The sequence below is a fragment of the Globicephala melas genome, chromosome 4 (assembly GCF_963455315.2).
Source record: "Globicephala melas chromosome 4, mGloMel1.2, whole genome shotgun sequence".
Taxonomy (NCBI): Eukaryota; Metazoa; Chordata; class Mammalia; order Artiodactyla; family Delphinidae; genus Globicephala; species Globicephala melas.
This window is the reverse complement of record NC_083317.1, coordinates 113,286,541-113,308,347: the sequence shown is the minus strand read 5'-3', so window position 1 is coordinate 113,308,347 and position 21,807 is coordinate 113,286,541. Positions and strand designations below refer to the sequence as shown.

The window sequence follows — 21,807 nt, the reverse complement described above, 5'->3', positions numbered from 1 at the left end:
AGCCCGTGTTCTTCACCATATGCACAGCATCTCACAGGCCAGGGCAGGAAACTGGCACACACAAGACATCATGCTATCTTTTAATATTGAGTAAGAGAGGATTAATAAAAGATTAACATTCATCATCTTGAAATGGAAAAGTAAACAAAAAATTGGGGAGAGAAATTCATCCTAGGTGGCCACTTATTCAAGTCAGTATCTGTGCTCTTTCCTCTTACGATTACAGCTTACACTGGCACTGCATGGAATCTCATATATCATCTTTAAAAATTCCTCTGAAAATGTGTCTTCTACGTAGGAATATTATGTTTCCCTTACACTTGGCAGCTCGCATATTTGTTTATGGTACTAAGTAGTTTTGCAATTCCTTAAATCATTTTCAACCTTTTGAGAAGGGGGATCATTAGTCTTAAGGTCACTTCAAAAGCAGCTATCTGGGGCTTCCCTGGTGATGCAGTGGTTGAGGGTCCGCCTGCTGATGCAGGGGACACGGGTTCGTGCCCCGGTCCGGGAAGATCCCACATGCCGTGGAGCGGCTGGGCCTGTGAGCCATGGCCGCTGAGCCTGCGCGTCTGGAGCCTGTGCTCCGCAGCGGGAGAGGCCACAGCAGTGAGAGGCCCGCGTACCGCAAAAAAAATAAAAAATAAATAAAAAATAAATCAGCTATCTGTCAAATCTTTACATATGATAGAACACGGGTCATTTATCTACAGCAGGGGCAAGGGCAGATGAGGAGAGGGTAGGGATCTGGAGCTACAGGCCCCTGTGGGGCTGATATAGGCAGGAAAGAAGTTCTTTCTGGCCAGTGGATTCCAGGAACGCAGGAGCATGCAATGTTGTGAAGAGAAAAGAGCATGGGGTTTGGAGCCAGGAGGCTTAAATCTGATCATTGACGCAACAAATGCTAACTACACGAGCTCATGTGAGTTATTTAACTTTTCACTGTTCTGGATTTTTTTATGGCTGTTAGGATTAGATAAGAAAATACATTGTGTGCTCTGTGAACTATAAATTATTAAGTACATTTGAGCTAATTAAAACAAAAAGATGGACAGTGGACACTACATTAGACAATCAAGCTGAGCCTGAATCACTGATGTGGCATAATAGTGGTGTCCTAGCCGGTGGTCAGGTGCCATGATGGGTAATCCAGATCTGAGCAAGGTCGGAAGCTTAGATCTCAAGGACATCTATGAGCAGCTATCAGAACTCCAGCCTCTGGTCTGGGGTTCAGGCAGAAAGCCCCAGGTTTAAGTACATTAAGATGCTAGGCAAAACTTTGGGTATTTAAATAGGTCATAACAAAGCCACTGCCCAGATACTGGGTCATAATATCATCTGTGAGAACAGCAAGGATTACTTGAGTCTGCATCCCAATATTTGGCTAAAGTGCCACCAATCCTTTTATCAGGCTCTGACCATGGGATGTAATGGCTGCCAAGTCTGGGAACCTGATACTAGTCTCCCAAACTAATGGACCACACATGATTCTTGGATTACAGAAATAGAGACAGCTTCAAGGCGGTGGAAAATGAGGACTCAAAGGTGACTTTGTGGTTTTTAGCCAGGGTGGCTGGGGCCACAGATATCTCATTTACAAAGGTTGCTAAGTTGGGGGCCAAAGGTGAGAAAGAAGGGAGATGGGAGAAGAGTAATATTCTGGAAAGGCAGGATCATGGTTGCATAGTCATGAGTCGCTGTTGATACCATACACCTAGAACTCAAAAGGAAAATTAGGACCAGAGGTGTGAGTTTGAGACTGTTCACAGAATAGTTGCCTCTAAGCCCTTGGAAAGTGTTTAGTTTCCTGGGGCTGCCATAATGAATTACCACAAACTAAGTGGCTTGAACAGCAGAAATTTATCATCTCACAGTTGAGTCTAGAAGTCTGAAATCAAGGTATCAGCAGGGTTGGTTCCTTCTGAGGGCCTGAGGGGAGAATCTGTTACATCCCTCTCTCCTGGCTTCTGGTAGCTCAGGTGTTCTTTGGCTTGTAGATTGTATTTTCTTTGTGTATTCACATAGTCTCCCCTCTATTCATGTCTGTGTCTGTGTCCAAATGTTGCCCTTTTATTAGGACACAGTCAGATTAGATTAGAACCTGCACAAATGACCTCATCTTAACTTGATCCTTTGAAAAGACCCTATTTTCAGATAAGTTCACATTCACAGGCACTGGGGGTTAAGACTTCAGCATCTTTTTGGAGGACACAATTTAACCCATAACAGAGGAAAGATGGTTCCTGGGGAATGTAGAATAAGCAAAGAGGGGGGCTGAAGTAAGGTCTTTGAACTTGTGAGCATGAACAAAGGCATAGAAGACTGAAGAAGGAGATGTAACTATCTCATGGAAATAGGAGGAGAACCAAGAAAAATGTAGTAGCCAAGAGAAGGAAAGTTTCACATAAAAAGGGTCATGATTTTAAATGATAGAGAAAAAATTAGGCAGTTGAATGAGGACTAAGAAAAGATAGCTGGATTTGGTGATCAGGAGGTCACTGATGTCCATTATAAGAAGTGTGTGTGGGGGCTTTCCTGGTGGTGCAGTGGTTAAGAATCCACCTGCCAATGCAGGGGACACAGGTTCGAGCCCTGGTCCAGGAGGATCTCACATGCCGCGGAGCAACTAAGCCTGTGCACCACAACTACTGAGCCTGTGCTCTAGAGCCTGCGAACCACAACTACCGAAGCCCAGGTGCCTAGAGCCTGTGCTCCGCAACAAAGAGAAGCCACCGTAATGAGAAGCCTGTGCACCGCAAGGAAGAGTGGCCCACTTGCTGCAACTAGAGAAAGCCTGCACACAGCAATAAAGACCTAACGCAGCCAAAAATAAAATAAATAATTAAAAAAAATTTTTTTTAAAAAAAAGGATGAATTCAAATTTGAGAAAACAACAAAAAAAAGAAGTGTGTGTGAGACATAGTGTTTCTGGGATACCCCCCATGGGCTCTTAGTTTGGGCTGCTGTTACGAAGTACCATAGACTGAGTGGCTTATAAACAAAACTATTCATTTCTCAAGTTCTGAGGCTGGAAGTTCCAGATCAGTGTGCCAGCATGGTTGGTTCTGGTGAGAGCCCTCTTCCAGGTTATAGACTGCCAAATTCTCATTATATCCTCACCTGGAGGAAAGCAGAGAGGGGATGCGAGCTCTCTCATGACTCTTATAAGAGCACAAATTCCACTTGTGAGGGCTCCACTCTCATCACCTTATCTAATCCTAATTACTTCCCAAAGGCCCCACCTCCTAATACCATGACATTGAGGGGTAAAGTTTTAACATACGAATTTTGGGAGGACACATTCAGTCCATAACAGACTCAAATCTAAGCTAAGTCATTACCATGGGGGATGTTGTCACATTATTTAAACCCTCTATGTCTCAGTATTCTTATCTGTAAAATAGGGATGATAATAATAGTTCCTACGTCATAGAGTTGTTATGAAGATAAAATGAGTTGTGCTTAAAATAGTGCCATGTTATTTATGTGCGTCAAAGGACACTATCAACAGAGTGAAAAGGCAACCCATGGAATGGGAGAAGATATTTGCAAATCATTTCTCTGATAAGGGATTGAGTAGGTTTTAATGATTACAGGTATTCGATTTTTAAAGCCACTTCGCTTTTACAAAATACCTACATTAGTACCCATTTTTGCTAACTGAAAAAAATCCGAAGAGGATTTTCCTTTTTACGAAAAAAGACGAAAAGTGAAAATAGCATTCAGTGTTTGTTTTGCAGTAGCCCTTACAGACGCAACACGTACCTTGAACTGTGCAGTGGTGAGAGTGGCGCCACCAAGCTCCTTTCCTGGGAACTACACTCAGCATTTCAGCCTCAAGCCACAAAGCTTTGAACTGTGTGAGTATCTGTGCTTTATCTCAATTTAGTCTGTGCATCTGTTAGCAAGAAGTGTCCTAAGGCAATTGCTTTGCCACTTTACCCCATTTTAGCTTAACATTTGGATATGGGGGGAATCTGTAATTGCAACTAAATTAGTAGCATTAAAGGCTGTTAAACTTGAAGATCAAATATATTTCAAGTATTATGAAAATTAATGTTTAGATATAGAAGTGTTCCTGGCCAAAAACAGAAATGTAAAAACAGTTATATGTTAAGTACCCCAAAATCTAAACCTTTGATGGGGTTATTCTGAAATTAAATCTGAAGAATTAAACTAACCAAATGGGAAAAAGAAATGAAAGCTCTAGGGCTTTAATTATTTGTGTACTCTCATAATTTTGCTAAAATATCTTTTAATTGGAAAGGAAATTAAGATATTCTCAGCTTCTTAGTCAACTCAAAATAAGTACAGTCCTGCCTTTTTAGTAATTTTACAGTCTATGTTTATTGAACTGTGCTATTAAGTTCTCAAATTAGTTTTCAGAACATTTCGTAGTTGCTGCAATATGATAAAACAATGTTAAGCTTTCCGGTTTTAGATATAAAGGGCCATTATGTATTCAAATGTTGATAGAGGTAAAACAAATTTTATTGGTCCATTCACAATTTAAAAAAACACTTTACATTGATGTGTCTAAAAAAATTAGTTTCCCCCAAATTTATCATTTCATGCTTATTTCATTTAGTAGGATAATAGGTTCTTTACTCTCACTCTACTTTCCCAGGATTTAGATACTGGATGATCCCACCAGATTTTAATTTCCAGCTAGGTATGAATGGAAGTTCAGATTATCCGATGAGATTAGTAATTAGATTTATATTTTCTTTATATAATATTCTAATAAATTGAACACTGGCTTCCAAAGATATCATATCTTAATATCTGGAACTTTTTCTTGAAAAGGGTCTTTGCACATGTGATTATGTTAAGAATTTCAAGATGGGGAGATTATCCTGGATTATCTGTGTGGTCCCTAAGTGCCATCACATGTATCCTTACAGAAGACATGCAGAGGGGGCTTGAAAATTACACAGAGGAGGACATATGAAGACAGAGGCACAGATTGGAGTGAAGAAGCCACAAGCCAAAGAATGCCTGTAGCCACCAGAAGCTGGAAAAGGCAGAGATTTCCCTCTGGAGCCTCCAGAGGAAGTGCAGCCCTGTGACACCTTGATTTTGGCCCAGTGATGTCAGTTTTTGAACTTCTAGCCTCCAGAACTGTAAGAGAATGCATTTCTGTTGTTTTAAGCCACCCAGTTTTGGTAATTGGTTATAGCAGCCACAGGAATCTAAAACATACAGACATTTACAGTGGCAAATTTTCACTCCATCTCTTTAATGTTGCAGGTAGTTATGATGTTTTCACAAAAAACCCTGGAGAGGAATAGTCCTATGAGTTGAACTACAAGAATTCTATATATAGGGAGATATAAAGAACTAGAAAAGGAATGTTGCTGACATGATGATTCAATAGAAATGGTATCCAATTGCATAAGCTATTGCATTAGCCTTTAAGGTTTCTGTAAGGCCAAGAAGAAACTTCATAAATGTGAGAGAAATAAACATTGATTTGAGTATTTTAATCTTCTTCCCTTTAATTACTTGAAAAATTATTTTTCAAACTATAAGGATAGCATAATCACATTGAGTAACCTTTGCAAAATAGGCAGGAACAAAGTCACATAAAATCCTCAATACAACTACTGTCATCGCTTTGTTACAATCGCTTACATTCACTTTCTCCTTTTAAATGGTAGTAGTCATTTAATGCCTACACTATTGTATACTGAATTTTTTCACTTAATAAATATGCAACTTCTGCTATTGTTACTTAGTCTTTATAACTGTTTTTTTTAAAGATAAAACTGAGCACAGGCTCAGTAGCTGTGGCTCACGGGCTTAGTTGCTCCGTGGCATGTGGGATCTTCCTGGACCAGGGATCGAACCCATGTCCCCTGCATTGGCAGGTGGATTCTTAACCACTGCGCCACCAAGGAAGCCCAGGGCTGGATAAGTCTTTGTTGTTGGGGGCTGTCTTATGCAATGGAGAATGTTTAGCAGCGTCCTGGTTTCCATTCCACTTGATGCCGTAGCTTTCCCTCACACAGCTGTGACAACCAAAAATGTTTCCAGACATTGCCAAATGTGACCTGGCAGGCAAAATATCACCTTGTTGATCATCATTGTCATAGAAGCTAAGTTCAATCATTGGACAATCCAATACTAAAATCCAAGTTTGGTGCTTTTTATCCACTTTTAATGGTCTTGTTCCACCATTTCTATGGAAACTTTTGAACTCATGATAGTAAGATGGCTGCTGCATCTCCAAGTGTCACATGTACATTTCTGGCAGGAGAAGATTAACTAATAATGAGAGGCAAGAACACTCCTTCCAAAGAGGCCATCTTTTTATTGAGAAGGGATGCCCTCCCTAGTGACTCTATCTACATATTATTGGTCAGAAGTGTATCACACGGCCACCTCTAGTCATGGTAAAAGCTAGGAGTTCAAATTATTAGCTTTAAGAGCGTCTATAATAGAGCAGGAAGAAGGGTATATGTGAATGTTTTTTGAATAGCCCGTCCATAACATTTGTTAAATTCCCCATTCTAGTTCACTTACTTCCCTGTGGCAGATGGGATGGGCAAGAATTTGGAAGCTGCTCAAGACGTTTAGTCATATATATGTGAAGTCTTACTGTGCTGTGATTCATTATCTAGAAAGTGCTTCATGAAATCCTTTCCAGCTGATTGATCTGGTGATTTTTTAAAAATTCTGTTTTCTCTGAATTAGGAAAGTGTATTCATTCATGGACAAGTAGTGTCATTGAAAGGACCCAGTTAATTTCAGCTAGAAAGGTCACTACTTCAAACCAGCAGTGCTTTTACCAGTTGTAATAAACATGCCTGTCAATTCATATCACCCACAGGCCAATGTTTAGAAGACCCATATCGGTTTCATTTCCCACCCAGCAATATTCAGCAGTGTCCCAAAGTGCTACGTGCTAGCTGCATCCGAAGATGTAGAGGATGTGGATACATCAGACATATGATAAGGACACAATACAAGCAGCAGAACAAATCACTACCTAAAAGCAGAACTGTTTGCTTATATCCCAAGTAGCTGAGAAATTTTAATTATGCACTTTTCAATTTTTCCATTCAAAGAAACATGCCCCTACCCAAGTGCTGGGGTTGAACTGTATCTCCCCAAAAGATACATTGAAGTCCTAGCCCTGAGTATCTGTGACCTTATTTTGAAATAGTGTCTTTGCAGATGTAATCAAGTGAACATGGGGTCACTAGGGTGGGCCCTAATCCATTATGACTGCTGTCCTTCTAAGAGAAGAGACGTAAAGACATCTAAGGAGAAAACCATATGACTACCCAGGCAGGAATTGGACTCATGAGTGATAAGACAAGAAACACCAAGGATTGTTGGAAATACCAGCAGCTAAGAGAAAGGCATGGAAAAGATTCTCCCTTAGAGCCTTCAGAGAGAGCATGGCCCTGAAGACACCTTGATTTCAGACTTCTAGCCTCCAAAACTGTTTGAGAGAATAAACTTCTGTTGTTCAAAGCTGCTCAGTTTGTGGTACTTTCTTATGCAGCCCTAGGAATCTAACTAATACACTAAGTATGAAAAAATAGTAAGTACTTGCTAACGGAAAAATAAGTAGTACCTTCTATTAGGCTCTTCAACAGATAATTTTAGACAAGTGCTTCTATTCTTCATGTACGTTCTCTTCCACTTTATTCGAGTGGTCCATTTCCCAATGCTAATTTCCTTGCCTTTGCTTTTATCAAATGACAAGATCCTTTCCAAGTCGAACCTCTTTCTGGAAGAAGGGCAGATGTGAACCTGGCAGTCAATATCAAGGGAAAGGTGGCAATGGGAAATGGAGAGTCTCTCCTTCTTTGTATGATTGCGGAGGGTTTGGAGGCTTGCCAGAGAGAAAGACTTCATCTACAACCCTAACAGAATGAAACCTCATAATGGATTGCATCATAGTTGAGTATCTGTGTTAGTTGGGGTCCTCTAAGAAGCAGACAAATTAATATTAGATGTGCAGAAAATGTATCAGGGGAAATGCCTGAGAAAGATAAAGGGAAGGATAAGAGAAGTATCTGGAGAAGGCAAGGAGAGCCTTCCAATCATAATGCTGGTCTGACTCCTGTGAAGGGGACAGAAAAGGAAGGATGGCTGGATAGGAAGAGTCTCAGTTTTCAGCACAGTTCCAAGAAATGTTCAGCCAGATCAATGGGAAATCTTATACCTAAATTGCCCATCAGGACAGTCCTGCATCCCAGGAATGGGCTTGCCCCAGTCCTCCCCATGCTCAGTCACTGGCCAGGAGTGCTCATAGGAAATGTAGCCTGAGATCAGATGTGGTGGTGGATCCAGAGAGGCAACATCTGGGCCATCAATCAACCATGCTCCCAGCAGCAGGAGATCTGAGCAGTGTATTTTCAGGGCCACGACTCTCAAAACGAGAACAGATTTTGAGTGTTGCCAAAAGATCATGAGAGGGCTAGAATTCTTGAGTAATAAGCAACTTCAGCCTGATACATTTGCTGGCTCCTGAGATGATAGTTCCCGTTGCCAATGGCTGGTCAGAGACAGTTTTCTTGTTTGCCTACCTCGTGTTTCCAGGTTCCTGTCAGAGGCTCCCAGCTGTGCTTCTTGACAGCAGCTCTTGCCCAAGGCATCTCCCACTGAGAAAGACTCTGTGGAAGCATGTCTCTGGGGAGCCCCACCCTGGGCTGCATAGTGCCTAACCTGACTGCAACGGCTCCAGGTGTTTTCTCCCAGCTTCAGGAGTGGTTTGCTCTGGCAGTGGTTCCTGGTGCCCACCACCCCTCCTTTGCTCTCATTGTTCCCCCTGCAGGACCCTCCTTCCTCCTCTGCCCATTCAAAGGCTGCCCAAACTTCAAAGCTTAGCTTAATTCCACTTCTTTACCAGAATTCAAAAACATATTGTATAACCTATTCATTATTCAATCAAGGATTTCTTATGCATTAACTTTTTTTTTCCAACAGAATTTCTTATACTTTAATAACTGATACAACCATAGTGGGGAAAAATTGGCATCACCTAGTAAATCTGAACTTGCACATACAACCCAGTAGTTCTACACCTAAGTATATACCCTACTATATATCCTAAATATATAACCATAACTTTTTCACAATTAAGAGATATATATAAGAATGTACATGGCAGCACTGTTTGTGAAAGCAAAATTGAAACTACTAAAACCCACAAACAGGAAGTTGGATAATCCTGGAAAATTCACACCTGGATTACAATACACATAAAAATGAATAAACCATAATTATACGTGTCAATGTGGATGAATCACATGAACTTACTAAAAAGGGGGCAGGTAACAAAATAATACATAGAGCATGATTCCATTTTGCCAATCCCAGGCAAAATCAAACAATACATTGTTTAAGTTTACATACAATCACATAGAGTAAAACTATAAAGAAAAGCAAGAGAATAATTCACACAAAATTCATTATAATGGCTACTTAGGGAGTGAAGAAAGGAGGATGCAGTTTTGGAGGGACATATGGTAGGCCTCAAAGGAACTGGTCATCTATTAAGTTGGGTAGTGGGCAAATGGGGTATTAGTCCTAATGGACATATGTTACATATATTCCTATGTACATGAAACAAAGTTCATGCACAAATTATTAAATTTAGTGTGCATAATAATTCTTACTTAAAACATATATTAACGGTATGTGTTTCAGCAGGTCTGGGGAGTAAGGGGACACCTCAGGTTCAGCTTTTTTAAACAAGCATCCCAGGCTCGATAGGGAAGATGGCAGAAGAGTAAGACGCGGAGATCACATTCCTCCCCACAGATACACCAGAAATACATCTACACGTGGAACAACTCCTACAGAACACCTACTGAATGCTGGCAGAAGACCTCAGACTTCCCAAAAGGCAAGAAAGTCCCCACGTACGTGGGTAGGGCAAAAGAAAAAAGAATAAACAGAGACAAAAGGATAGGGACGGGACCTGCACCAGTGGGAGGGAGTTGTGAAGGAGGAAAGGTTCCCACACACTAGAAAGCCCTTTCGGGAGTGGAGACTGCGGGTGGCGGAGGGGGGGAAGCTTCGGAGCCATGGAGGAGAGCGCAGCAACAGGGGTGCAGAGGGCAAAGCGGAGAGATTCCCGCACAGAGGATCGATGCCGACCGGCACTCACCAGCCTGAGAGGCTTGTCTGCTCACCCGCCGGGGTGGGCGGGGCTGGGAGCTGAGGCTCAGGCTTTGGTCAGAGCGCAGGGAAAGGACTGGGGTTGGCGGCATGAACGCAGCCTGAAGGGGGCTAGTGTGCCACGGCTAGCCAGGAGGGAGTCCGGAGAAAAGTCTGGACCTGCCGAAGAGGCAAGAGACTTTTTCTTGCCTCTTTGTTTCCTGGTGTGTGAGGAGAGGGGATTAAGAGCGCTGCTTAAAGGAGCTCCAGAGACGGGCGCAGGCCGCGGCTAAAAGCGCGGACCCCAGAAACGGGCATGAGATGCTAAGGCTGCTGCTGCCACCACCAAGAAGCCTGTGTGTGAGCACAGGTCACTATCCACACCCCACTTCTGGGGAGCCTGTGCAGCCCGCCACTGCCAGCGTCCCGGGATCCAGGGACAACATCCCCTGGAGAATGCACGGCGCGCCTCAGGCTGCTGCAACGTCACACCGGCCTCTGCCACTGCAGGCTCGCCCCGCACTCCGTACCCCTCGCTCCCCCACGCCTGAGTGAGCCAGAGCCCCCGAATCAGCTGCTCCTTTAACCCCGTCCTGTCTGAGCAAAGAACAGACACCCTCCGGCGACCTACATGCAGAGGCCGGGCCATATCCAAAGCTGAGCCCCAGGAGCTGTGAGAACAAAGAAGAGAAAGGGACATCTCTCCCAGCAGCCTCAGAAGCAGCGGATTAAAGCTCCACAATCAACTTGACGTACCCTGCATCTGTGGAATACATGAATAGACAACGAATCGTCCCAAAGTGAGGAGGTGGACTTTGAGAGCAAGATTTATGATTTTTTTCCCTTTTCCTCTTTTTGTGAGTGTGTATGTGTATGCTTCTGTGTGAGATTTTGTTTGTATAGCTTTGCTTTCACCATTTGTCCTAGGGTTCTATACGTCCGTTTTGTTTTGTTTTTTTAAAAGAAAATTTTTTTCTTAAAATTATTTTTTATTTTAATAACTTTATTTTATTTTATCTTACTTTATTTTATTTTATCATCTTTCTTTCTTTTTTCCTTCCTTCCCTCCTTCCTTCCTTCCTCCCTCCCTCCCTCCCTCTTTTTTTCCTTCCTTCCTTCCTTCCTTCCTTTCTTTCTTTCTTTTTTTCTTTCTCTCCTTCTGTCTTTCTTTCTTTCTACATTTTCTCCCTTTCATTCTGAGCCAGGTGGATGAAAGGCACTTGGTGCTGCAGCCAGTGCTGTGCCTCTGAGGTGGGAGAGCCAACTTCAGGACACTGGTCCACAAAAGACATCCCAGCTCCACATAATATCAAACAGCAAAAATCTCCCAGAGATCTCCATCTCAACACTAGCACCCAGCTTCACTCAATGACCAGCAAGCTACAGTGCTGGACACCCTATGCCAAACAACTAGCAAGACAGGAACACAACCCCACCCATTAGCAGAGAAGCTGACTAAAATCATAATAAGTCCACAAACACCTCAAAACACACCACCAGACGTGGACCTGCCCACCAGAAAGACAAGATCCAACCTCATCCACCAGAACGCAGGCACTAGTCCCCTCCACCAGGAAGCCTACACAACCCACTGAAGAAACCTTAGCCACTGGGGACAGACACCAAAAACAACGGGAACTACGAACCTGCAGCCTGCAAAAAGGAGAACCCAAACACAGTAAGATAAGCAAAATGAGAAGACAGAAAAACACACAGCAGATGAAGGAGGAAGATAACCCACCCGACCTAACAAATGAAGAGGAAATAGTCAGTCTACCTGAAAAAGAATTCAGAATAATGACAGTAAAGATGATCCAAATCTTGGAAATAGAATGGAGAAACTACAAGAAATGTTTAACAAGGACCTAGAAGAACGAAAGAGCAAACAAACAGTGATGAACAGCACAATAAATGAAATTAAAAATTCTCTAGAAGGGATCAATAGCAGAATAAATGAGGCAGAAGAACGGATAAGTGACCTGGAAGATAAAATAGTGGAAATAACTACTGCAGAGCAGAATAAAGAAAAAAGAATGAAAAGAACTGAGGACAGTCTCAGAGACCTCTGGGACAACATTAAACGCACCAACATTCGAATTATAAAGGTTCCAGAAGAAGAAGAAAAAGAGAAAGGGACTGAGAAAATATTTGAAGAGATTATAGTTGAAAACTTCCCTAATATGGGAAAGGAAATAGTTAATCAAGTCCAGGAAGCACAGAGAGTCCCATACAGGATAAATCCAAGGAGAAATACGCCAAGACACATATTAATCAAACTGTCAAAAATTAAATACAAAGAAAACATATTAAAAGCAGCAAGGGAAAAACAACAAATAACACACAAGGGAATCCCCATAAGGTTAACAGCTGATCTTTCAGCAGAAACTCTGTAAGGCAGAAGGGACTGGCAGGACATATTTAAAGTGATGAAGGAGAAAAACCTGCAACCAAGATTACTCTGCCCAGCAAAGATCTCATTCAGATTTGATGGAGAAAGTAAAACCTTTACCAACAAGCAAAAGCTGAGAGAGTTCAGCACCACCAAACCAGCTTTACAACAAATGCTAAATGAACTTCTCTAGGCAAGAAACACGAGAGAAGGAAAGACCTACAATAACAAACCCAAAACAATTAAGAAAATGGGAATAAAAACATACATATCAATAATTACCTTAAATGTAAATGGACTAAATGCTCCCACCAAAAGGCAGATTGGCTGAATGGATACAAAAACAAGACCCATATATACGCTGTCTACAAGAGACCCACTTCAGACCTAGAGACACATACAGACTGAAAGTAAGGGGATGGAAAAAGATATTCCATGCAAATGGAAACCAAAAGAAAGCTGGAGTAGCAATTCTCATATCAGACAAAATAGACTTTAAAATAAAGACTATTAGAAGAGACAAAGAAGGACACTACATAATGATCAAGGGATCGATCCAAGAAGAAGATATAACAATTGTAAATATTTATGCACCCAACGTAGGAGTACATCAATACCTAAGGCAAATACTAACAGCCATAAAAGAGAAAATTGACAGTAACACATTCATAGTAGGGGACTTTAACACCCCACTTTCACCAATGGACAGATCATCCAAAATGAAAATAAATAAGGAAACACAAGCTTTAAATGATACATTAAACAAGATGACTTAATTGATATTTATAGGACATTCCATCCAAAAACAACAGAATACACACTTTTCTCAAGTGCTCATCAAACATTCTCCAGGATAGACCATATCTTGGGTCACAAATCAAGCCTTGGTAAATTTAAGAAAACTGAAGTTGTATCAAGTATCTTTTCTGACCACAACGCTATGAGACTACATATAAATTACAGGAAAAGATCTGTAAAAAATACAAACACATGGAGGCTAAACAATACACGTCTTAATAACAAAGTGATCACTGAAGAAATCAAAGAGGAAATAAAAAAATACCTAGAAACAAATGACAATGGAGACATGACGACCCAAAACCTATGGGATGCATCAAAAGCAGTTCTAAGACGGAAGTTTATAGCAATACAATCCTACCTTAAGAGACAGGAAACATCTCGAATAAACAACCTAACCTCGCACCTAAAGCAATTAGACAAAGAATAACAAAAAAACTCCAAAGTTAGCAGAAGGAAAGAAATCACAAAAATCAGATCAGAAATAAATGAAAAAGAAATGAAGGAAATGATAGCAAAGATCAATAAAACTAAAAGCTGGTACTTTGAGAAGATAAACAAAGTTGATAAACCATTAGCCAGACTCATCAGGAAAAAAAGGGAGAAGACTCAAATAAATAGAATTAGAAATGAAAAAGGAGAAGTAACAACTGACACTGCAGAAGTACAAAAGATCATGAGAGATTACTACAAGCAACTCTATGCCAATAAAATGGACAAACTTGAAGAAATGGACGAAGTCTTAGAAATGCACAACCTGCCAAGACTGAATCAGGAAGAAATAGAAAATATGAACAGACCAATCACAAGCACTGAAATTGAAACTGTGATTTAAAATCTTCCAACAAACAAAAGCCCAGGACCAGATGGCTTCACAGGCGAATTCTATGAAACATTTATAGAAGAGCTAACACCTATCCTTCTCAAACTCTTCCAAAATATAGCAGAGGGAGGAACACTCCCAAACTCATTCTACGAGGCCACCATCACTTTGATACCAAAACTAGACAAGGATGTCACAAAGAAAGAAAACTACAGGCCAATATCACTGATGAACATAGATGCAAAAATCCTCAACAAAATACTAGCAAACAGAATCCAACAGCACATTAAAAGGATCATACACCATGATCAAGTGGGGTTAATTCCAGGAATGCAAAGATTCTTCAATATACGCAAATCAATCAATGTGATACACCATATTAACAAATTGAAGGAGAAAAAACATATGATCATCTCAATAGATGCAGAGAAAGCTTTTGACAAAATTCAACACTGATTTATGAGAAAAACCCTGCAGAAAGTAGGCATAGAGGGAACTTTCCTCAACATAATAAAGGCCATATATGACAAACCCACAGCCAACATCATCCTCAATGGTGAAAAACTGAAAGCATTTCCACTAAGATCAAGAACAAGACAAGGTTGCCCACTCTCACCACTCTTATTCAACATAGTTTTGGAAGTTTTAGCCACAGCAATCAGAGAGGAAAAGGAAATAAAAGGATTCCAAATCGGAAAAGAAGAAGTAAAGCTGTAACTGTTTGCAGATGACATGATACTATACATAGAGAATCCTAAAGATGCTACCAGAAAACTACTAGAGCTAATCAATGTAGTAAAGTAGCAGGATACAAAATTAATGCACAGAAATCTATGGCATTCCTATAAACTAATGATGAAAAATCTGAAAGTGAAATTAAGAAAACAATCCCATTTACCATTGCAACAAATGAATAAAATATCTAGGAATAAAACTACCTAAGGAGCCAAAATTATAAGATACTGCAGAAAATTATAAGATACTGATGAGAAAAATTAAAGATGACACAAATAGATGCAGAGATATACCATGTTCTTGGATTGGAAGAATCAACATTGTGAAAAGGACTCTACTACCCAAAGCAATCTACAGATTCAATGCAATCCCTATCAAACTACCACTGGCATTTTTCACAGAACTAGAACAAAATATTTCACAATTTGTATGGAAACACAAAAGACCCGGAATAGCCAAAGCAATCTTGAGAACGAAAAACGGAGCTGGAGGAATCAGGCTTCCTGACTTCAGACTATACTCCAAAGCTACAGTAATCAAGACAGTATGGTACTGGCACAAAAACAGAAAGATAGATCAATGGAACAGGATAGAAAGCCCAGAGATAAACCCACACACATATGGTCACCTTATCTTTGATAAAGTAGGCAGGAATGTAGAGTGGAGAAAGGACAGCCTCTTCAATAAGCGGTGCTGGGAAAACTGGATGGGTCCCTGTAAAAGTATGAGAGTAGATCACCCCCTAACACTATACACAAAAATAAGCTCAAAATGGATTAAAGATCTAAATGTAAGGCCAGAAACTATCTAAGTCTTAGAGGAAAACATAGGCAGAACACTCTATGACATAAAGCACAGCAAGATCCTTTTTGACTTACCTCCTAGAGAAATGGAAATAAAAACAAAATAAACAAATGGGACCTAATGAAACTTCGAAGCTTTTTCACAGCAAAGGAAACCATAAACAAGACCAAAAGACAACCCTCAGAATGGGAGAAAATATTTGCAAATGAAGCAACTGAGAAAGGATTAATCTCCAAACTTTATAAGCAGCTCATGCAGCTCAATTAGAAAAAAACAAACAACCCAATCCAAAAATGGGCAGAAGGCCTAAATAGACATTTTTCCAAAGAAGATATACAGACTGCCAACAAACACATGAAAGAATGCTCAACATCATTAATCATTAGAGAAATGCAAATCAAAACTACAAGGAGATATCATCTCACACCAGTCAGAATGGCCATCATCAAAAAATCTAGAAACAATAAATGCTGGAAAGGGTGTGGAGAAAAGGGAACACTCTTGCACTGCTGGTGGGAATGTGAATTGGTACAGCCACTATGGAGAACAGTATGGAGGTTCCTTAAAAAACTACAAATAGAACTACGATATGACCCAGCAATCCCACTACTGGGCATATACCCTGAGAAAACCATAATTCAAAAAGAGTCATGTACCGAAATGTTCATTGCAGCTCTATTTACAATAGCCAGGACATGGAAACAACCTGAGTGTCCATCATCGGATAAATGGATAAAGAAGATGTGGCACATATATACAATGGAATATTACTCAGCCATAAAAAGAAATGAAATTGAGCTATTTGTAATGAGGTGGATGGACCTGGAGTCTGTCATACAAAGTGAAGTAAGTCAGAAACAGAAAGACAAATACCATATGCTAACACATATACATGGAATTTAAGAAAAAAAAATGTCATGAAGAACCTAGGGGTAAGACAGAAATAAAGACACAGACCTATTAGAGCATGGACTTGAGGAAATAGGGAGGAGGAAGGGTAAGCTGTGACAAAGCAAGACAGTGGCATGGACATATATACACTACCAAACTTAAGGTAGATAGCTAGTGGGAAGCAGCCACATAGCACAGGGAGATCAGCTCAGTGCTTTGTGACCACTTAGAGGGGTGGGATAGGGAGGGTGGGAGCGAGGAAGATGCAAGAGGGAAGAGATATGGGAACATATGTATATATATAACTGATCCACTTTGTTATAAAGCAGAAACTAACACGATTGTAAAGCAATTATACTCCAATAAAGATGTAAAAAAATAAAATAAAATAAAAACAAAAGAAAACAAGCATCCCAGGTGCACCTGCAGGTAGTCCATGCAGGGCCATGGACTACCTTATGAGAAATACTAGATTGTTCTTCCTGAGCTATCAAGGTTTATACCAAATGTTTATGGACTGTCTCAAATGAAATCTTATTTTAAAAGAAAAAGAACAGGGCTTCCCTGGTGGCGCAATGGTTGAGAGTCCGCCTGCCGATGCAGGGGACACGGGTTCGTGCCCTGGTACGGGAAGATCCCACATGCCGCGGAGCGGCTGGGCCCGTGAGCCATGGCCGCTGAGCCTGCGCGTCCGAAGCCTGTGCTCCGCAACGGGAGAGGCCGCAACAGTGAGAGGCCCGCATACAGCAAAAAAAAAAAAAAGAAAGAAAGAAAACTGTTTGTAAAAAGGATCAAAACAAGGGGGTTTTGGTTAGTGTTGGGAAGGAGGCCCCAAGACTTTTTTTTTGGTTCTTCCTCTCCCCACTCCGACTGCAACCTTGGAATCAGCTCTAGAAGTCCGTAACTCTATGACCAATGGCAAAAAAACTTCCAGTGTCAATCCCATTCAATATAATCAAAATAAAAAGAACTCATTATTTAGGCTTGACTAAAAGACAAAGGCAAGCTGGGAAATAAACCTTGGGTATATTTTAGCCAGAATTTGTAAAATGTGTTTACTAGTATGACTTGATTATGCACACAATTTGCATATGTGAAAGCACCATGTCTAACACATAGGTATGCAATACAGCTTAAGTGAATAGGTACCTGATACATTCAGAACCTTCGATAAAATAGGATTTAAGGCAAGAGACATTATTCTGTGATTCTAAGTTTTGGGTTCAATTTACCACATAGTAATAGCCACAATTTTTTCCACTGGAATGCTTCTAGGCAACAAAAGTAATGGATTTGTTAAGGTACCCATGGCAAACCACAGCACCCTGAACACCTGCTGAAAAGAAAGAATTTTCTAGTTACAAATGTACTTTGAACGTGCTGTCTAGAGCAGATCTACTCTGCATGAAACAAGTAGCCAAAGTCAGAAAGGAATGGAATGGAATATTCAAATAGAGAAAAATAGGTGGGTGGCTACATATTGGTGTAAATGGAACATCATGTAGAGAAATGTATTCTTTCTCTCTGAATTTACATTTTATCCACAAATCATATAATTAATACTAGGCCATTATTCATTAACTTTTCACATGGGGCCTATCTTATTTCTCTAATAATGCATATGACAAATTCTTAAATATATGAGCCACGATAAATACTTTTCTACAGGGCTAAAAAAAAATTTAGAAAAACACTGACACTATTGATATTATTCAACAATATCCAATGAATATCTGCAATGACAATGGGTCTATTCACCCAGTAACCATTCCTGGTTCCCTAGCTGCTGATGACATTGTCCCTGTTTCCAGACACTTATGATTCATTGTGAGTTGATAGTACAGTATTCTGAATGTTAAAAAGTATTCCAAATTATTTTCTAGTCGAAGTAATTTTGCAAATACTGGATAAAACAGTTATATATATTTTTTCTGCAATATATTTTGGGGCCTTTAATATTTTTTTTTTTTTTTTTTGGCATTGCGAGGTTTAAAGAGTTAACAAAGTACGGAGCATTTACCAAATTTCTTTGACCACAGAGTTTTTTTTTCCCCCCCCATGAAACATGTTGAGAGACTAGAACTATATATTTTTGGAAATACTGGATTAAATATCTAATCTTCTCAGGGGTGATTTTCATTTTGATGGGAGGTTCTAGAAGACCAAAAAGACTTCATGACCTAAACGAGTGACACTCTAATGGTGGGATTTCAGGCGTTAAGAAAGTCAGGAAAGTTATGAAGAGGAGGAGAGACTATTTTGGCATGGGTCTAATGTATCCTGCCTGATAACACTGCCCCTCCAGTGACCTCATGGAAGCTCTTATTAAGAGCTACAATTTTGCAACATGTCATCCCGATTTGGATTCAAACTGAATTGTTCTATTATTCACAGACTTCATGTTATCACTTGCCCCGCCTCTCCCCCACTTCAGAGTTGCACTCCTTCCCTGTGAAACTTCTTACTGAGCCTAGAAAAGCAGTCTGAGAATTGCATGACTCCTCCATTCTCAGAAATGATATCCTTAGTTTTTAGCCTAAAATCAGGATCCTATCTTAAGAGAAGCCATTGCCTGTCTGGTTGGGGACACTTCAAGGTTATCAACTCAGCACACGTCCCCTGAGCAACCCAAATGTGCAAAGTCCTATGCTTTATGTTTGCCTAATGTCATAGTTTTCTCTGTTCCTTAGGAACAATCTAGATTAATGGAACAAACCTAAATTTAGTAGCCTGATTATTTAATGTTTAACCAAATGTCATGATCTTATTTAGAATGCAAAATGAAAGCAAAGTAATATCTTTGTTAAGGTCTCCACTAAAACTATTTTCTATATAAGCTGTACATATAATTGGGTCATGATCTGTCCCTAAAGCTTTCTGCTTCAGAATATTGTTGTGTACTCCATTATTAAAAACTCTATTCAGAGATCTGGGAGCCTCTCGTGGAATATACACACTTAACTATTAGACTGTGATCATCAATTTTTTATGGATTACCCACAGTCAGTAAATGTTAATAAATGTGGTTGATATATTCATTTTAAATAATCAATATTAAAGAAATTTCATGGATGCTTTTCTGGTGGGAAATTGTTATTTCCTACTCTTTCAAAGACATTATTATTACCACTAATGTAATTCCCTTTCCCAGGGCTCAATAATGCCATATAGCCATCATTTCACTAATTTTGCTTCATTATAAAATTTTTCAGAAACGGGGCAGATGCAATTATCAATATTTAATGACAAAGAGATGGGAAATGATCAAGAGTTTTTTCTATAATTCATAACAGGCAAACTTATTAACTGGCCTTGGCAATGAAAAGGTTATTTGCTCTCCTTTTTTGTTTTTTCTTTTCCCCGTTGGGATAATGTGTTGATTACTGAGCTTAGACTGGGCTTGCCACCCAGTGGTGTCTCAGTTCTGGATTTGTTTTGTTCATCTTGGCCTGGGTGTGTCTTGGGGGAGGGAGGATCTGTGAAGTGGAGTTTGCTGTGTAGGCAGCTGGAGACAGCCTGGTAGACAATGGAGAAGACAACATGGGTCAACCCCCCAGCCAGCCCTGGAGACTAAGTCGGAGGCCTGTGAAGAAAAGGAAGGAACTGAAAGAGCTGTTTTAACTCAATGACTGGTGAAGAACCAGGAGGTGGGCCCATTGCCTGAGTGCCCTGGATGAGACAGGAACCATATATTTGTTGACTGTATGTCCTGGTTTGCCTGGGATAGGTCAAGTCTATTCTTCTGTCTTGGGGTAACTGTTAATTAGAGCCCCCTCTCACTCTCAAAACTGTTCAAGCTAAGAAAATAAATTATATATTCACCCTCAACATAGAGTGAGGCAGAAAGGAGACTCTCTCCTTGGTGAACAAGGAAGGAACTGTGCGCCTCTGAGGTCAGAGGGCTGAAGGGAAGGCAGGGACGTTTTGCCATCTCATGGAGGGCCTGGGCTGTGGTGACCAGTGTCCCCCAAATGGCTTTGTGGGTGCCAGGCATCACTTAGAAGCTGCACTGGAAGAATGTGAGCTGATCTGTTTGGGGACACATGGAGTGTTGTCCTGAGGACTACCTGAAATACTGAAGAGAGACTTGTTAGGAGGGAATTTTTGTCATGTGACCTCACTTGATCTCCAGGCTGGTAAGGCAGGGGGAACCTAATACAGGGCCTGGCAGTAATCACAAGGGCCCATATTAATTCTAAGAATTTATTTGTTTAATGCATTCAGCAACATTTTGGAATGGGTATGATTCAGTCACAGTGAATCTTAAGTAGTTTCCCCAAGTTAAATGGATCTAAATAATGCTGAACCCTTTATCAAATAGTAGAGTTCAGCAGTTTATCAGTCTGGATCTGGGTCTTTTGAAATCCTGCGGCTCCTGTCTGAGGCAATCACTCAAAAATTCTCAGTGATGACAAGATGAGGACGATGACTAAGTTCGCTTCCAGGTGTGGAGCCAGCTTGAAAATAACTATAGTGCATTTTTGACTGATTAGCTCATGCTCTCACTTTAACATGATCATGTCTGTCTGACTTATTTTTATTATGTTATATAACCAAAACCTTTCCCAACACAGGAATAAAAATAGAACTGCCATAAGTAGTTATGCATTATTTGTTCTAGGGACGGTTTCATATTTTGTTGGTCCTCAGAGAACTGCCTTAAATTTACTTGTGATTCATTATAATAAGGGTTCAAGTCAAATTACTACCCTCATTTTTGTTTTGGGTGATTTAACCTTTGGATTGAAAAGGACATTTGCATTAGTGCTCTGAATAAGTTAATTTTAAAAAATCTCAACAAATCTAAAAGAACTGATGTACCTCCCCAAGTTGAATAATCAATTCCTTTCCTTCCCCCACCATCGCTACTTTTTTATTGGTATATATAGGATGTTTCCTTATAATGCATTAATAAAAAGGCTTTTTTTCCTGCTTTTCCACATTTTCTTTTGTGCATAGGATTCGCTCTCTTAAAGAAAGACACTAAGTTCTTTTAAATGTTTTAGCCCCGAGAGCAAAATAACTAGCAAATATAGATATTTATGAATTTGCATTCATGTACTTTAAATTTATATTGTATTTTGTTTCTTGGGGCAATGACTGAATATTATGAATTATTCTATTTTTAAATAATCTGATTATTTTGTTTTCCCAATGTTTTAGTATGTTTAATTCTTTCATATTTGTGTATTGTATATTTACATTACCCTTTTTATTTTATGATGTCCTAAGAAAAGGAACCATTTTT

At 40.1% G+C, this 21,807-nt stretch overlaps 1 long non-coding RNA gene across 1 annotated transcript in view; it reads left to right on the top strand.

The window, feature by feature from the left end:
* Window positions 1-5,727, top strand: part of LOC132597207 (uncharacterized) — a 37,969-nt gene extending 32,242 nt beyond the window's left edge. The window contains exons 2-3 of the long non-coding RNA XR_009563623.2: window positions 3,741-3,860; window positions 4,905-5,727. This is a non-coding gene — a long non-coding RNA (uncharacterized lncRNA). The remainder of the gene's footprint in view (window positions 1-3,740; window positions 3,861-4,904) is intronic.
* The last annotated feature ends 16,080 nt before the right edge of the window (window positions 5,728-21,807 follow it).